Here is a 16,161-nt window from a genome sequence, read left to right as displayed (position 1 = left end):
ACCAAGTCTGTCTTTTATCTCTCAATTAGCATGATGTCATTTACTGTAGCAGAAAAATCTGCTCAATCAGCCCATCGTTGGGCCTTTCTTCTCAAAAGAGGATTACCAATTTTGGAAAACTATGGTGGAACCCTTCTTCTCAGCAAACAAACTATCAGGGTATCTTAATGGATCAATTCCGTGTCCTCCCTTGCAGATAACAACAGAAAACAAGACAGTGGAAAATCCGGCTTATGCGACTTGGAAAGCAAATGATGATCATGTAAAGATGCTACTACTCTCTTCAATCTTTGAAGAAGCGTATGGTGTTTTTTTATGGGAAACAAACATCCCATGAGATTTGGGAAGCTTTGCAACGTGCCTTTGAGCCGACATCCCTTTCCCGAGAACTTACTCTCAAAACTAATCTTCTGAAATTGGAAATTGGCACTGATGAATCTGTCACTGCCTATCTTCAACGTGCAAAGGGATATGCCGACTCTCTTGCCTCAATTGGCAAGCCCGTTCGTCCAAAAGATTTAGTTCTAACCATTCTTGCAGGTTTATCCAGTCGCAATGAGTTCAACAGCCTTGTTATCACACTCACAGCTCGCGGGACTGAAATATATGTTGATGATCTCCAAGCTCTTCTTGCAGACCATGAGTTTGTTCATGGCCGATCCAAAACAGGAACACCAAATATATCCCAGGCATATAATGTGCAAGTCGGTCAATCTACAGGTTCTAGCCGAACTTCAAGCCAAAGTGTGAACAACTCACCAAATTACATGCAACTTGCAGCTCAAGCCCAAGCTCTTGGCTTAAGTCTCATTCCGACAAATGTAACACCCCAAGCCTTCTTTGGTAATCGACGGCCATCTTCCAGTGGGTATCGTAGTGGCAATCGTGGCGGTCGTGGAAGAAACAACAATCGTAATACTCGTGGAGGCAGATCACGTGGTCCTGATTTTAGTTGGGCATCCACCCAGAACACCGTTTATGGCCATTGTCAGCAATGCGGGATTCAACTTATTCCAGCACAATGCCCTAATCACAAGGGGAATGTTAATATTCGGCCGACTGCTCACTTTAGCACAAACCGGTCACAAGCATCTTCATCTAGTACTCCAAATTGGTATCCAAACACGAGAGCAAACAGTCATGTGACGGCCGATCTTTCTGGTATGGACTTCTCCGAAGCATATCATGGTCCTGACGCTCTTCATGTTGGCAACGGTAAAGGTCTTCCTATTTTACACGTTGGATCCTCTGATATTCACACACCTCACAAAACTTTTCGACTCTCAGATATTTTACATGTTCCATCCATTTCTAAAAATCTTCTTTCTGTACAAAAATTTTGCACTGATAATGATGTCTTTTTTGAATTTCACTCCCGTTTCTTTGTTGTGAATGATCAGAATACGCGCACTGTTCTTCTCACAGGCCCGAGCCATAATGGTCTCTACTCTCTTACCATTCCTTAACTCCATTCTATCAAACATGTTGTCTTCTCTGCTGAGCGTGCCTCAACTGATGTTTGGCATCAACGCCTGGGCCATCCTCATCCACGATTACTACAATCGATATTGAATCTTTTTTCGCTTCCTGTTTCTAATAAAACTTTACATAATATGTGTTCGGCTTATTAATTGGGCAAGGCTTCCAAGTTGTCTTTACCTATTTCTTCTTTTAAAAGTACAAGAGTTTTGGACTTGATTTATAGTGATGTTTGGGGGCTTGCCCCGTGTTTGTCATCTAGTGGTCATCGCTACTTTGTTCTATTTGTGGATGATTATTCTCGCTTTATGTGGCTTTATCCTATGTCTCGTAAATCTGACATTTTTGAATTATTTAAACAGTTTGTTACAATGGTTGAACGTCAATTCAATACAAAACTTAAAACTATTCAAACTGATTGGGGGGGGGGGGGGGGGGTGAATACAGAGATCTCAACACTTTTTGTTCTACCATGGGCATTGTTCACCGCGGCTCATGCCCTCATACTCATGAACAAAATGGCTTTGTCGAACGTCGAAATCGACATATTGTTGAAACCGGGCTCTCTCTTTTAGCTCAAGGAAATGTTCCCCATCACTTTTGGCATTATGCCTTTGACACTGCCACCTTTCTGATTAATCGGATGCCATCTCGTGTCTCTCAATCAATTTCTCCATATGAGCATATTTTTCACAAACAACCAGATTACTTATTTCTTAAGGTTTTTGGATGTCAATGCTTTCCGTATCTTCGTCCATACAATTCTTATAAACTTGAATTTCGCTCTACCCCGTGTGTCTTCTTAGGTTATAGCCTGACTCATCATGGCTATCGGTGTCTTGACATTCAAACCAATCGTATTTATGTAGTCCATCATGTTCGATTTAATGAGCTTGTCTTCCCATTTTTACCTAATTCCATGCCGACACCATTCTACTGTAAACTTGATCCCCCATCATCTATGACCCAACCAGTTGAGAATCCTTTACCTCCCGAACCCCACACAGCTTTTCCATTTCCAGAAATTCCTACATCTGATGACGACTCTCCTATTTCCCTCGGTGAGTCCACAACTACCCTGCCTCCATCCACTACTCCTGCTATTGAGATAGCTACTCATCCGAGCACAAGTTCCATACCAGAAGCTACTCCGCCGAGTCCGTCCCCCCTCCTGTCACTCGCACTCATTCCATGTCTCTCCGACCAAATCCCAAACCTCGTGTTCCTTTTGATCCTTCTACATCCCATGTCACTCGGTCTACATCAGCGGAAACAAAGCCTTCCTCTTTTGCTGTTGCTAACAAATTTGTTGAGTGGCGCAGGGCTATGGCTGAGGAGTACTCTGCACTGGTTCGGAATGACACTTGGAATCTTGTCCCTTTTTCAGACAATTATAACATTGTTGGGTGCAAATGGGTGTACAAAATTAAGCGAAAGGCGGACGGAACCATCGAACGTTATAAAGCTCGCTTAGTTGCCAAAGGATTCCATCAACAACCAGGTATTGACTTTGAAGAAATTTTCAGTCCCGTCATCAAATCTACCACAATTCGGGCGGTTCTCTCACTTGCTATCTCTCAAGGGTGGTCACTCCGTCAGCTCGATGTTCAAAATGCCTTTCTCCATGGGCATCTTAATGAGACTATCTACATGTCTCAACCATCGGGATTTGTTGATCCTGCTCATCCACATCATGTGTGTCAGCTCAAGCGATCTATCTATGGTTTAAAACAGGCTCCCCGTGCTTGGTTTCACCGGCTCTCTAGCGCTCTGGTTAATCATGGCTTTACCGGCTCTAAGACTGACTCATCATTGTTCATCTACTCTCGGAGTTCTATTGTTCTTTACGTCCTCGTCTACGTTGATGATATTATTGTGACAAGGAACAATGCATCCCAACTCGATCGCCTAGTCTCTACTCTTGGATCTGAATTCGCCTTAAAAGATTTGGGTGGCTTACATCATTTTCTTGGGATTGAAGTTATCTCGAGCGGATCAGACATTATCTTGTCCCAACAACAATACGTTCTTGACTTATTGCGTCGGGCGGGTCTCTCCGATGCCAAACCAGCGCCTTCCCCTATGTCATCGACAACGCAACTCACCCGCGAATCTGGTACACCGTTTGACGATCCAACGAAGTACCGTTAAATTGTTGGTGCCCTGCAATATGCTACCCTTTCTCGCCCAGACATTGCTTATGCTGTCAACAAAGTTTGCCAATTTATGCATGCACCGACAGATCATCATTGGTCAGCAGTCAAACGTATTCTTCGGTATCTTCGAGGCACGAACTCTCTTGGACTTCTTATTCGACGCAATTCCACATTGGCCCTTCATGCCTTTTCCGACTCTACAATTAATGCCTTCTCCAACGCTGATTGGGCCGGGTGTCCGGATGATCGGAGATCAACAGGAGGCTTTGCTATATTTCTTGGCACAAATCTCATTTCCTGGTGTTCACGAAAACAACGAACGGTCTCCCGCTCCTCCACCGAGGCGGAATATAAAGCCATGGCCGACATTGCGGTTGAACTTACTTGGCTTCAGGCTCTGCTCAGAGAACTGGGTGTTAGTACTCATGCATCTTCAACACTTTGGTGTGATAATCTTGGCGCTACCTACCTCTCTGCCAATCCAGTGTTTCACGCTCGCACAAAACACATTGAAATCGATTTTCACTTTGTTAGGGAAAAGGTCTCTAAAGGTGAGCTACGGGTTCGGTTTATTTCCACTAATGATCAAGTGGCCGATGTCTTCACCAAGCCACTATCAACACCCAAGTTTCAATTTCTTCGGTCCAAGCTCCAGATCGTGTCCCGCCCTTAGCTTGTGGGGGCATATTAAACCAATGTTTAACAATAGTTTATAGTTAAGGGGTTAGTTTCGTAATATGTTTCCTATATATATATATATATATATATATATATATATATATATATATATATATATATATATATATATATATATATATATATATATATATATATATATATATATATATATATATATATATATATATATATATCTTGTACTCTGTTATTCAACGAAAAATGAAAAAAAGATTAACCTTAATCAATTAAGGTTTTATAATCCTTAATAAGCCGTAAGCATCTTCCAAAATCCATACTTCTAGCTGTCAAACTTGTCAAACATGTCAATCTCCACTTTTCCTTCTGTGATCATAACTTTAATATCAATTGTTATCATTAAAATTGGCGCGCACACAAACAAATTAATATGTGAGGAAATAAAGGAACGCAAATTAGTGTGATTCACACGAATAGGCGATTTTGTTACGTCTATAACTAGGGGATGCACACCCTACACGTTGTTGTGGAAAGTTTATGTATATAACAATGCATTTTTGGTTTGTGAAGACGAATATGTGAAATAAATATATATGTTTTTACAACCCTACATGCATGAAAACGAATTTATTAAAAAAAAAAAAAATTGAAAAAATATTGCCACTAACCAACGAAAACATAGGAATTCATGGTTTTCGGGCATAACCCTATTTCACCCAAATTGTTTTAGAAACCGAAAAAAAAAAAATATGTTTTAAAAAAACGCACTTTTAGCTTACAATGGACCAAGAATTATATCGGCAAATATTGATTTATTTTAGTTGACCGTAGAAAAAACTTCTTATTTTTAAGAATTGGAAATATCTTTTGTCCTTGTTTGGTGTGTTCCTCATAGAAAGTTGTAAAAAAGATGTAAAAAGTTGTTCAAAAAATATAAAAGATAAGTTTTAGAAACATAAAATTCGAAGTTGTAGAAAATGAGAAAATTTGTCAAAAATGGTTTGGACGAATTCATAAACAAAGATGTACAAAAAAAAAAAAAAAAGTCAAAAGTATGTAAGTTTTAAAATAATATAAAGAGATAAACTTGTATAGAAAAAGTTGTGGAAATTTTATATCCTATAAATTGTTTTTAACCAAATTGGTAAACATGATTTAACATTGGGCTAAAATTGTAGAAGTAGTAAACCAAGTTCGTAAAAATAATTAAATGTTAAACGAAACTGTAACAAAAAAAAAGGACTAAAAGTGTAAAAAAAAAAGTTAGAGGAACTATAAAAGGGTCCCGAACTAAGTGAGTCTAGTTGGGTGGGTTCGACCGGGTTGATGGGTTCAAATAAACCCGATTTTTTTACCCCCGTTGAAAAAAAGAAAATCTAATCTTGCAACTTGCAATGTTCTTAACAAATTCTATTTTAAAATTAGCACAAAAAATGATATAAACAAATATCGGAAATACTTTGCAAATTGTAAGGGTTATATAATGTGATTCATATGATTAGAGTGATAGTGTTATGTCTACAACGAAACTAGAGTGAGATTCCATTCTATTATTGGTTATTATTAGAATCCACCACTCATCCATGTAACATATACTTACAGTCATACATTATGAGAATGAATACTTTTATTATATTGATAACTTATATTTTTTACATGTTTTTTTAATTTATATCAGTTGGATGGTAGGATCAATACACTGACATGATCATTTTTTATTCATACTATCAATGAACTTTCCCACAACCACTTTATATATATATATATATATATATATATATATATATATATATATATATATATATATATATATATATATATATATATATATAGGGAAGGGTTATATAAAAAAACAAAAAAAAAACCTTAAAAAAATCCTAAAAATCATAAAAATACATTTAAAAAATACTTAGAGATCACAAATCTTTTTTTTTTAATTTTATATTCTTAAAAATTGCAGCTTTTTCTATAAATCCGTTGAAAAAAAATCCATTATTTATTTATTTATTTATTATTTATTTTTTTATTTATTGTTTTTTTTTCAAAAAGATTTTCATCGAAATAATATAAAAGTTACGATTTTTAAAAATATATAAAAAAATTTTTTGTGATCTCTAAGTTTTTTTTAATGCATTTTTATGATTTTTAAGGTTTTTTGTTTTCCATAGAACCGAAACCTATATATATATATATATATATATATATATATATATATATATATATATATATATATATATATATATATATATATATATATATATATAGTCAAGATCAAATAAGAAGGAAATTTTTGGTAGGAAGGTAAGAAGTTTTTTTTCTACATATTTTTTTCGCGAACAAACAAAATGAATCATTAAATGATTCATTTGTAAGATGATTCACAAGAAAAAATTCTCAAAAAAACATCTCGATGATTCATTTTTACAATGATTTTGTTGTTATTCACTAAAATTATCATAAAAATATTTTTTTTCTTAATTTACTTAAAAATGAATCATAAAGATGTTTTTTTGGGAATTTTTTCTTGTGAATCATCTTACAAATGAATCATCTAGTGATTCATTTATTTTGTTCGTCAAAAAAATATATAGAAAAAAAACTTTGTACCTTCCTAATAAAAAAAATTTCTTACCGGATCTATATCCTATATATATATATATATATATATATATATATATATATATACAGAGAGAGAGAGAGAGAGGTTCAAATATTCTAACTAAGTATTGTGTGGAATGATTGTGCACAAATCAATTTTTAAAAAATATTAAATAATTAATAAATTCTTTAAAGGGTATAATAGTAATCTTGAACCTATTTAATTATAGTAAATATTGAAAACATTTAATATCCCCTTTGAATTTGGGAATTTAGTTTAAAACCCTACAATACATCTGCATCGACATAATATTCGCCTCATTATCATCTCGCTAATCATCAGAGCTTCTTCAGTCGTGATGTAATCTTAGGCTTAAATAATCGACCTTGATGCTCGAATCCAGTGCTCAAACGATCGACCTTGCCACCAATCCGCCACCAGCAGCAGGTTACCACCTCCACCAACGCCTCATACTTCAATCAAGATCAACAAGAAGAAGGATTCAGGTCACCGCCTCCACCAGCGCCTCCTACTTCAATCGAGATCAACAAGAAGAAGGATTTCCTTTTATTATGATGTTGCCAAAGTTGAGAAAGGCTTCAAGGAACTAAAAAAATTTGATTATCCTACTGATCTAGGTTTAGCTCATCCATTCTCGATTTCTACTCCTCCACCATTCGACGACTTGTTGGTGTCGTTTGTATCCTCCAAGTCGCAACAAGGCAACAAAGTAGACCCCTATCCCCACCATCATCGCTCTATCGAAGAGCCTCACGCCTCCACTCCTACCCAGATGAAAACAGGGTGTTTACTTTTAGATTATTTTGATAGGAAGAATTGCGCTTGTCAACTACATAAAGAATTATGGAAGGCTCGTTGTTATCGTTGATTTCATTGATCAAAACAAGGTATTTACTTTTTGTGTTGATTTTCTAGTTATGACTTTGATATATTTGCTCTGATTAGATGTAAATATGCTCTGCTTTATTCAATACAAGATACGATTAGGTATTTGTTTGTACTTGCCGATTGGGTTTAAATGAACGAAGTCTTGGAGTAGTGCTAGTTGTTTTCTTCATCTTCGATTCTTCAAACATTAGCCTTATAACTATGATCTTTCAGTCCCACATAATTATAGTATCATGTTATTGTATTCCGCTAAAAATTAGAACTTGTCTAAAACAGCAAAAATCTGAGCCTAGAATGTACTTTCAAAAGTTTTTAAAGAAGGAATAACTAATGTTGGTAGATACGTATCCAATGATAATTGATCTAGTTATATGTATGTTATAATCATTTTGGAATATTTGATTGATAGGCTCTTATGGATGCACATGACATGGTTAAGGGTCAAATGAACTTCAAGAGACTAACACTCACAAACACCAAAATTGACATCAACAGAGTTCTAAAGAAAGAAAAATCATGTTGTTGCTTTAGAGGCAGCAGGTAAGTGTCAATTTGTTTGTTGGGCCTTTTGTTCTTGTGGGTTGTAAGATAACTGATCATTAAATATTTATAGATGTTAAGAACAAGTAGGAGAGTAGTTCTTGGGGAAGCAAACTTTTTGTCCAGAAGAAGATAGCCTCACTTATAGCTGAATCGATGTTCTACTGATACTGATTACAAGCTCTAACCACGGATACTAACTCGGTAATCAACGATTCTTATTGTATTTTTAGATTTCTACTTTCTTGTAATGAATTGATTTTTGTTTTCTTGAGTTGCATCTCCTCAACTATTGTTGGTCGCAGACTGGTTCTGTTGGAATAGGGTTTTGCGTACTCATCTATCGACATCGGTTCTTCAATTCAAACTTTCAATTAGTTAAAGTCTCAACTCACTAATTGTCGTTTCCCATTTTCCAGTGGGCCGTCGGAGGATTCTTCATTTGGATCGACTTCATTTTTATTTTTTAATACTAGGTTAATCTCAATCTGTCACACCCCAAAACCATGAACGGCGGAAACGTTCTGGGGCAGAAGACGTCATATACAGTATCACAACAATGAAAAGTAGTAAACAAGCAATAACATCATCCATTGCATTAATAATATAATTTTAATACAAGTGTGTTCTGTCAAATTATAAAAAACACTAAAGTATAAATCGAAATGAAAGATGAGTCTTGAATGAGCTCCATCTTCTCTAAACCTTGCATCGGTACCTGTCTATCGTTGACCTGAGGATACAAGTTATTTTGAAAGCGAGTATCAGCTTTAAAGCTGGTGAGATCATAAGTATTTTAGTGTCTTAATTTGTATGTAAGTACTTGTATGTATTTGAAATGTAAGTATTTGTACGTATATGAAATGTATGTATTTGTACGTATGTGAAATGTAAGTATGAAAACGTTTTGAACATCCTAGAAAGCCCTATGCTTCCTACTAAGGGTAGCCTTCTACCAAGGCATCTAGTGTCTGTGTGTGTGTCTCTTGTAAAAGTGTGTATTTTCCCAATCTGACTATCATTAACCAAAAATATAGTTTCTACATTACTGTGCATCGTGTGAATATTCACGAAGTGAATGTAATGGGAAAATGAAATAGTACCATGGTGTAGTATCAAAACTACAACCGTACTAACTACCTTAAATCTATTGTAATATCGTAAGTACTGTAGTATTTGTAATAAGTGACTACTTTTGTACTCATTTTGCCTTATTTGAGGGATAAGACATAATGTGATGGCTAGATCCCAGGCTAGACGCTCCCTGTCAAAGAGATTTTGGGACCCATACACGCCCCCTGCATGATTTCAAGCCGCGAACATCCACATTACTATGATCGTATATACCCAATATAACTATCACAATGCGTTGTGATTCATTGGTATAGTTAGATCCTGAAACCGTTCCATGCTATAGCACCTAGTGATGTCTGTTCTATTATCGTAAATGTAAACACACTCATGTAAACGTACTCATGTAAACGTATCTATGTAAACGTAATCATGTAAGCGTATCTATGTAAATGTACTCATGTAAGCGTAATCATGTAATAGTATAGTAGTGTACTGAAATGTTTTGTGTGTGCTAGCTGTAATGTGTGTTCTCTCTCTATCTAGCATGTATAGTAATGTACTGTGTGTACTAGCTGTAACGTGTGTTCTCTATCTATCTAGCATGTATAGTAATGTACTGTATGAACTGGTTGTAACGTGTGTTCTCTCTCTATCTAGCATGTATAGACTCATAAATGAACTAACTCATTGTATGTTTCATTGTTCTAGTAATAGTATTAGTATCCTCCTGGGCTACCCCTATGGTAACTTACTAGTGATGTAACTGGTACATATGAACATGGAAGTATAGCCTTGCTACCCAAGGGTACTGAATGAACTGGAAGAACCTTTATGACTATATATGTACACATGATATATAACTAATATTTAAACGACCTTCGGACGGGTACCCGATACCTCACCAGACCACATCCCAACGGTTAAAAGGAAATAGAGTGGATAGCCTTCCTAAGTCCTTTAAACATTTCTTATATAACTATACATATATAGGCATGCAATTGACAATATAAAAGCATAAAATAAGTTTTGTCAAACCTTTGAACATGATTATTATCTAAGAAAAATTCGACATGGTGTCAGCCTATAAAAATGGTTTGGAAGTATTTGTTTGAAAACACAGTTTAAGTATAACGAAAAAATTTGTTTGAAACACAATTGTAAATGAGTTTAAAATGAAATATACAGTATATAAAGAATAGTTTAATAAGGAGTTTTAAACATATAAAACGTTTATGAAAATCATTTGAAGAAAACTGTTTGGTAAAATAGTTAATGTGTAGTAAATCATTTGAATGTTGCTTATTAATCACATGTGATTGATATAATAACTAGCATGATTCTACTTGTATCCCCCCCCCATAAAAGCATTTAAAAACATTTAAAACATTGATTAAGGGGTATGAACTCACCTGTAGTGAGTGGTACGGATGAACTGAAGATGCAGGATTGCTAGGTGTCAAGTGAAGTCTTGAACACACTCTATGATCCTAGTTAACATATAATATCACATATATGCATCAAATTAGTCTTTAAACAACTAATAAACAAATTCAAGACACCCTAGGTCATGCTAAACACTCTTAACAAGTGTTATTAGCCTCAAGGATTGCATCTAGGTTTTGTAGGGACAAGCTAGTGTGTGTAGGGTTCAAGGAAAACTCCCTAATGGAGTTCACGGCCCTAATGTCACCAAAAAATGATTTTACGGTCGTAAACTCCTGGTTTTACGGCCTTAAGCTCATACATACTTGGTCAATTGATGTTTTGAGGCTTTACAAGTCCCTAAGAAGCATTTCTACTTAATGGCATGGTCTTTGGAAGAGTTTAGGGCATCCTATAACTCCCTTGAGGTGTTCACGGCCCTGGGACCAAACCCCTTGGTGATTACGGCCGTTAATCTCCCATGGAAAGGGTGTTTTTGGTGTTTTCAAGCCCCTAACTCAACTAGAAATCAATCTAGGCTAGTGTCCAAGGCTTATGGAAAGTTTAAAGCACATTTGGCCCTTTTGTTTGGAGTTCACGGTCCAAGAACTTATTGGTCCGTGAACACCTTAATCTTGGTGTTCTTGGGGTGTTTTCTAGTCCTAAATACATTAGGATACAAGGCTAAGCTAGTTTCATTGCAAGAGGAAGGGACTAGGGCATCATTTGTCCCTTAAAGAAGGGTTTACGGTCCAAGATGTTCTTGGGTCGTAAACTCTTTAATCTAGTTGTTTTCTTAAGATTTCTAGTGTATTAGACACATAACAAGCCTTATAACACACTTAGATAGAAGTACTCACGTTTTGGGACGAAAGTCCTAAGATCCATGAGATAGAATATGGCTTTTCTCTAGTTGGAAATGTAACAAATGAATAATTATTGCTCAGAATCATATATATACTCCTGGGGTTTTTGGCATAAAATATTTTTATTCAGGCATTGAATTCTAATGTCAATGAGCTTTGGAATAACAGTGTTGCACAATACCCTAGTATATCCTCTCTCCTGATATCTCTTTCAGTGTAAATCCTGAAATACTCAAACTTATACCAAAAGTCTGAAAATTTACTGCAACTGATCTAACTTCTATTGACTTGATATTGTTTGCACGAAAATGGAAATTTTGGGTTGTCACACAATCCCCTTTTCCTGATCACTTTTCATGGAGAGTATATTTGTGTAATCTAAAAAATATGTAACTTGTTATTTAATTTGATATATATGTTTTCAGTTCATCAAAATTGGATACAAAAAGTAAGAATTTTGTGGAGGAAGGTGAATTGGAGCATTTATCCAAACTTGTCGAAGACAAATCATGGAGGTTCTTACAGAATGAATCAATCTATTCTTTCAAAATGCATTAACATATTCTTTCAAATTTCATCATCAACATATTCTTTTTAGGATGGATCAACTTGTAATATTTTTTTACATGATTGTTCAAGAATGTTTTTATTAGTGTTTTACTTAGTTTTCAATGTTTTTATTTGATTTTTAACCATTCTTAATTTTATTCCTTTAAGAATAAATGCAATTGTTAACCATTATTAGTCGTATTCTTTCAGAATGAATGTAATTTATGTTCATAGTTGTATTCTTTAAGAATGAATGTAATTACTTTTGTATTCATTAAAAATAAATAATTTTGAGTAATATATGTTTATAACATTCTGTCAAAACATTTTCATCTAACATCATTCTAACAAAATAACATTCCCACAGAATAAAATTGATTATGCTTACAATTTTTAAAATTCAATTAATTTAAAAAATATATTTTTTTTTTAAAGTTAAGAGAATTAATTATTTCCTAACATCTGCAATTTTCCTTTTTTAAATTTATATTAATTGACTAAAATACCTTTACAATGTAATTAGATGGTATTTTTCAATTATTTTTAATTCAATAATATTTATTAAGCACTTTCTTAAAATAACTAAAATAATTGGCTTATAATCATTCCTACATCTACACAATACTTAGTTAGTATACAATAACCTAAGCATATATATATATATATATATATATATATATATATATATATATATATATATATATATATATATATATATATATAATTGCAAAAATGGTCTGTGTGGTATGTTGTAACATTCCGAAAATGAGGTATTTCCAAAATTAACTCTTAAGTATGAAGGTTTATAATTGCAAACATCCTTCTAGAACCTCGTTTGAGTCTCATCCCCCACCACTCTATATATGTAATTAGAAGAAATACAACCATTCTCATGGAGGTAATTAATGGATCCTACAATCTTTTGCCAAACACCCCCTCCAATTCCTATTCTCGAATCGTCTGAAAAACCACCACTTTCACCATGACAAAATTTGACAATATTATCCCGAAGAGCTCCATTGTCATTAAGAAACCATCACTTCCATTTATAAAGAAGGCCGATTGTAACGCCCGCAGATCCGAGCTAGTCAATTTAGAGGCAATAGGGGTCGAAAATGACTTTTCGACAAAAGATTATTTAGAATAAATAATCTTAACCAAGTTGTAGAATATGTCACAAGGTTTCCGTACATATAAAGAACGCCGAAATCCGAGTTATAACGAAGAAGTTATGGTTCGTCGAAGTTTTACGGCAAAACCGGCACGGCACCGGGAAGCGTAAATAGTGAATTTACGATAGAGCGAGATTTATCCTTAGCAATCTAAACGAAAGTCGTAGAATATGTTAAACTAAGAGCGTCGATAAAAAGAACGCCCAAATCTGACTTCGTATGAAGAAGTTATGATTTTTCTAAGATTCGGCTTAGTAGTGCACGGCCCGAAACTCGAATTTTAGTTCGAGCGGTTTTTGGCTTACGCGACCTAAATGAGAGTTGAATATCTCATTAATAGGAACTCAACGGTAAAAAGACAGACGAAAATAGAGTCTGTATGAAGGAGTTATGAATTCTTCGCGGTCATTTAACAGTCTAAACGCCTCCTACTGTTAAATTTGAGATCGGTCGAGAATTAGCTAACGGAGTCTAAACGAAAGTTGTAGATCTTGATTTTACCTACGTGTGGATATAAAGAACGTCGAAAACAGAGCTCGTATGCGAAAGTTGTGATTTTTCTAAGTTTGAAGGCTGATACGCGATAGGGGGTGACGTGGCACCTCCAGAATTGGACACGTGGCACCACCAAAAGGCCACCACACGGACCAACTCGACGAGTCATGACTCAGACTCGGCGAGTCCACCAGTCAGGCCTCCTATAAATAGAGGTGCCGGGCATTCACTCCTCTTCACACCTCTCCAATATTCTTTCTCTCTCTAGTTTCTCTCTCTAGCCTCCCAAACCCTCCCTAAAGCCTAGGTAAACCCCCTAGCACCCGAAGGAAGCCCCGAGGCTCCCGGAGTTCCGAGAAAAGAGCCTTTCGGCTCGGGAAACGCTGCTCCAGCGAAGCCCGGTTTTGCGAAAAACCCGCTGTAAGTGAGCTACGCCTATGCTAGTTTTAGTATAGCTTCTAATTAATTATAGTAACATTATTAGGACCTGAAAATAATTATTTGGGCTATTATTATGAGTTATATTGAGTGTTATTTAACGCTTATATAATAATAATAATAATAATAATAGTCAGACTATTAATTTGTCGCGGATATCGGTAGACTAAACCCTAGTGGTGTTGATACTAGGTTTTATCGAAGGAAGGTTGTTTTGAGAGTATCGAAGCGCTGTCCGAGTGTTGAGTCACCACCTATTCAAGTGAGTGCATGGTCCCTTTCATCTTACACATAGATATGAAGTATTTATTATATAATTTACATGTTGTGAGTGCATAGTCCCTTTCATCTTACACATAGATATGAAGTATTTTAATATAAATTACGTGTTGTGTGTGCATATTGTCTGAATACTTGCTGTCTATGTTGGGTGAAAGATTTTTATACATGTTTTAAATGATTTAAACTGTATATGTATTTTATATCTACAAAATGTGTTGGGTAAAACATGGGTAGATGAAATAGTTGTTTTGTGATAACACGATGTTGTCAGTGATCCAGTCATCTAGTGGAGTAGAGATGAAGGCCATGGGCGATACTAAATGGTCCAATGGAATGCTAGTAAGCTCGTAACCTGTAGGGCCATGGGCGATACTAAATGGTCCAATGGAACGCTAGTAAGCTCGTAACCTGTAGGTGTTTTTGAACTAGGTGCTCATTAGGTATTTTGAACTGAGTGTGTTCACTACGTATCTTTGAACTGAGTGTGTTCACTAGGTATTTTGAACTAAGTGTGTTCACTAGTTACTTTTGAACTAAGTGTTTACCAGATGTTTCGGACTACTTGTTCACCAGATATATTCTATAAGCCTTGGTAATGATGGACTTCGTGTCGATTCCTTAGGATGATCCTTAGGAATAAATAAACGAGGAATAGCTGATTCTTAGGGTAGATCCTTAAGACTAAAGAAGATAATGGGGATGGGTAATTGGGTTGATTGTTTGATTGTTCAAACATAATAATTATATTATTGTGGGTTGAAAACCCTATGTACTCACCAGGTTTCCCAACCTGACCCACTCAGTTTATTTATATCACAGGTGTTGATATGAAGTCACTTTATACTGAGAGATTTAAAGAGATGTAGATCACTAGTGTAAATAAATGTAAGTTCTGTTTATGCTTATGTTTCTGTATTAACGATGACATCCCAAACATTTTGAAATGAATAAAAATACGTTTCTTCGAAAATGTTTTAATAACGTATGAATAAAAATATGTTTCTCCGAAGTACACCTTCGATTGGCAGTATGATGGAATGATTGGCGTAATTCATGAAGTTGACCCATCGTATGGTATTTCCACCGAGCTGAAGCAAAATTGATGATTGAAGATACGCATAGAAGAAGTCCTAGTAGAGTCTAGGGAAAATTTTGTGATTGTTTGGACACATTTTTATGTGTTAAAAAAAATGTTTTGTGATAATAACTTGGGAAAACTGTGAGACAATACTTGGGATGAGTATGAGTAGGTGTGAAAGGTAGTAGATGCATATACTACCGGAAGCACAGGACTCACGCTTGGATTAGGTAAAGTCACAAGGTTACCAAGAAACTAGTAATTGATTTCGATTTATTCAAGTGTGTTGTTACCATTGTTTCGGTAATGACTAAGACGATTGTTGATATTCCGACCCTAGTGGTCATATCAAATTGAGTCCGACTATGATGAGTATGTTACGTGGTTCAAAGAACCAAGTTTGATGTAGCGTCCGACTTAAACCAAACGATTGAAATCTAAGCGATCA

The sequence above is a fragment of the Lactuca saligna genome, chromosome 9 (assembly GCF_052625555.1).
Source record: "Lactuca saligna cultivar CGN05327 chromosome 9, ASM5262555v1, whole genome shotgun sequence".
Taxonomy (NCBI): domain Eukaryota; kingdom Viridiplantae; phylum Streptophyta; class Magnoliopsida; order Asterales; family Asteraceae; genus Lactuca; species Lactuca saligna.
This window is presented reverse-complemented; position numbering follows the sequence as displayed.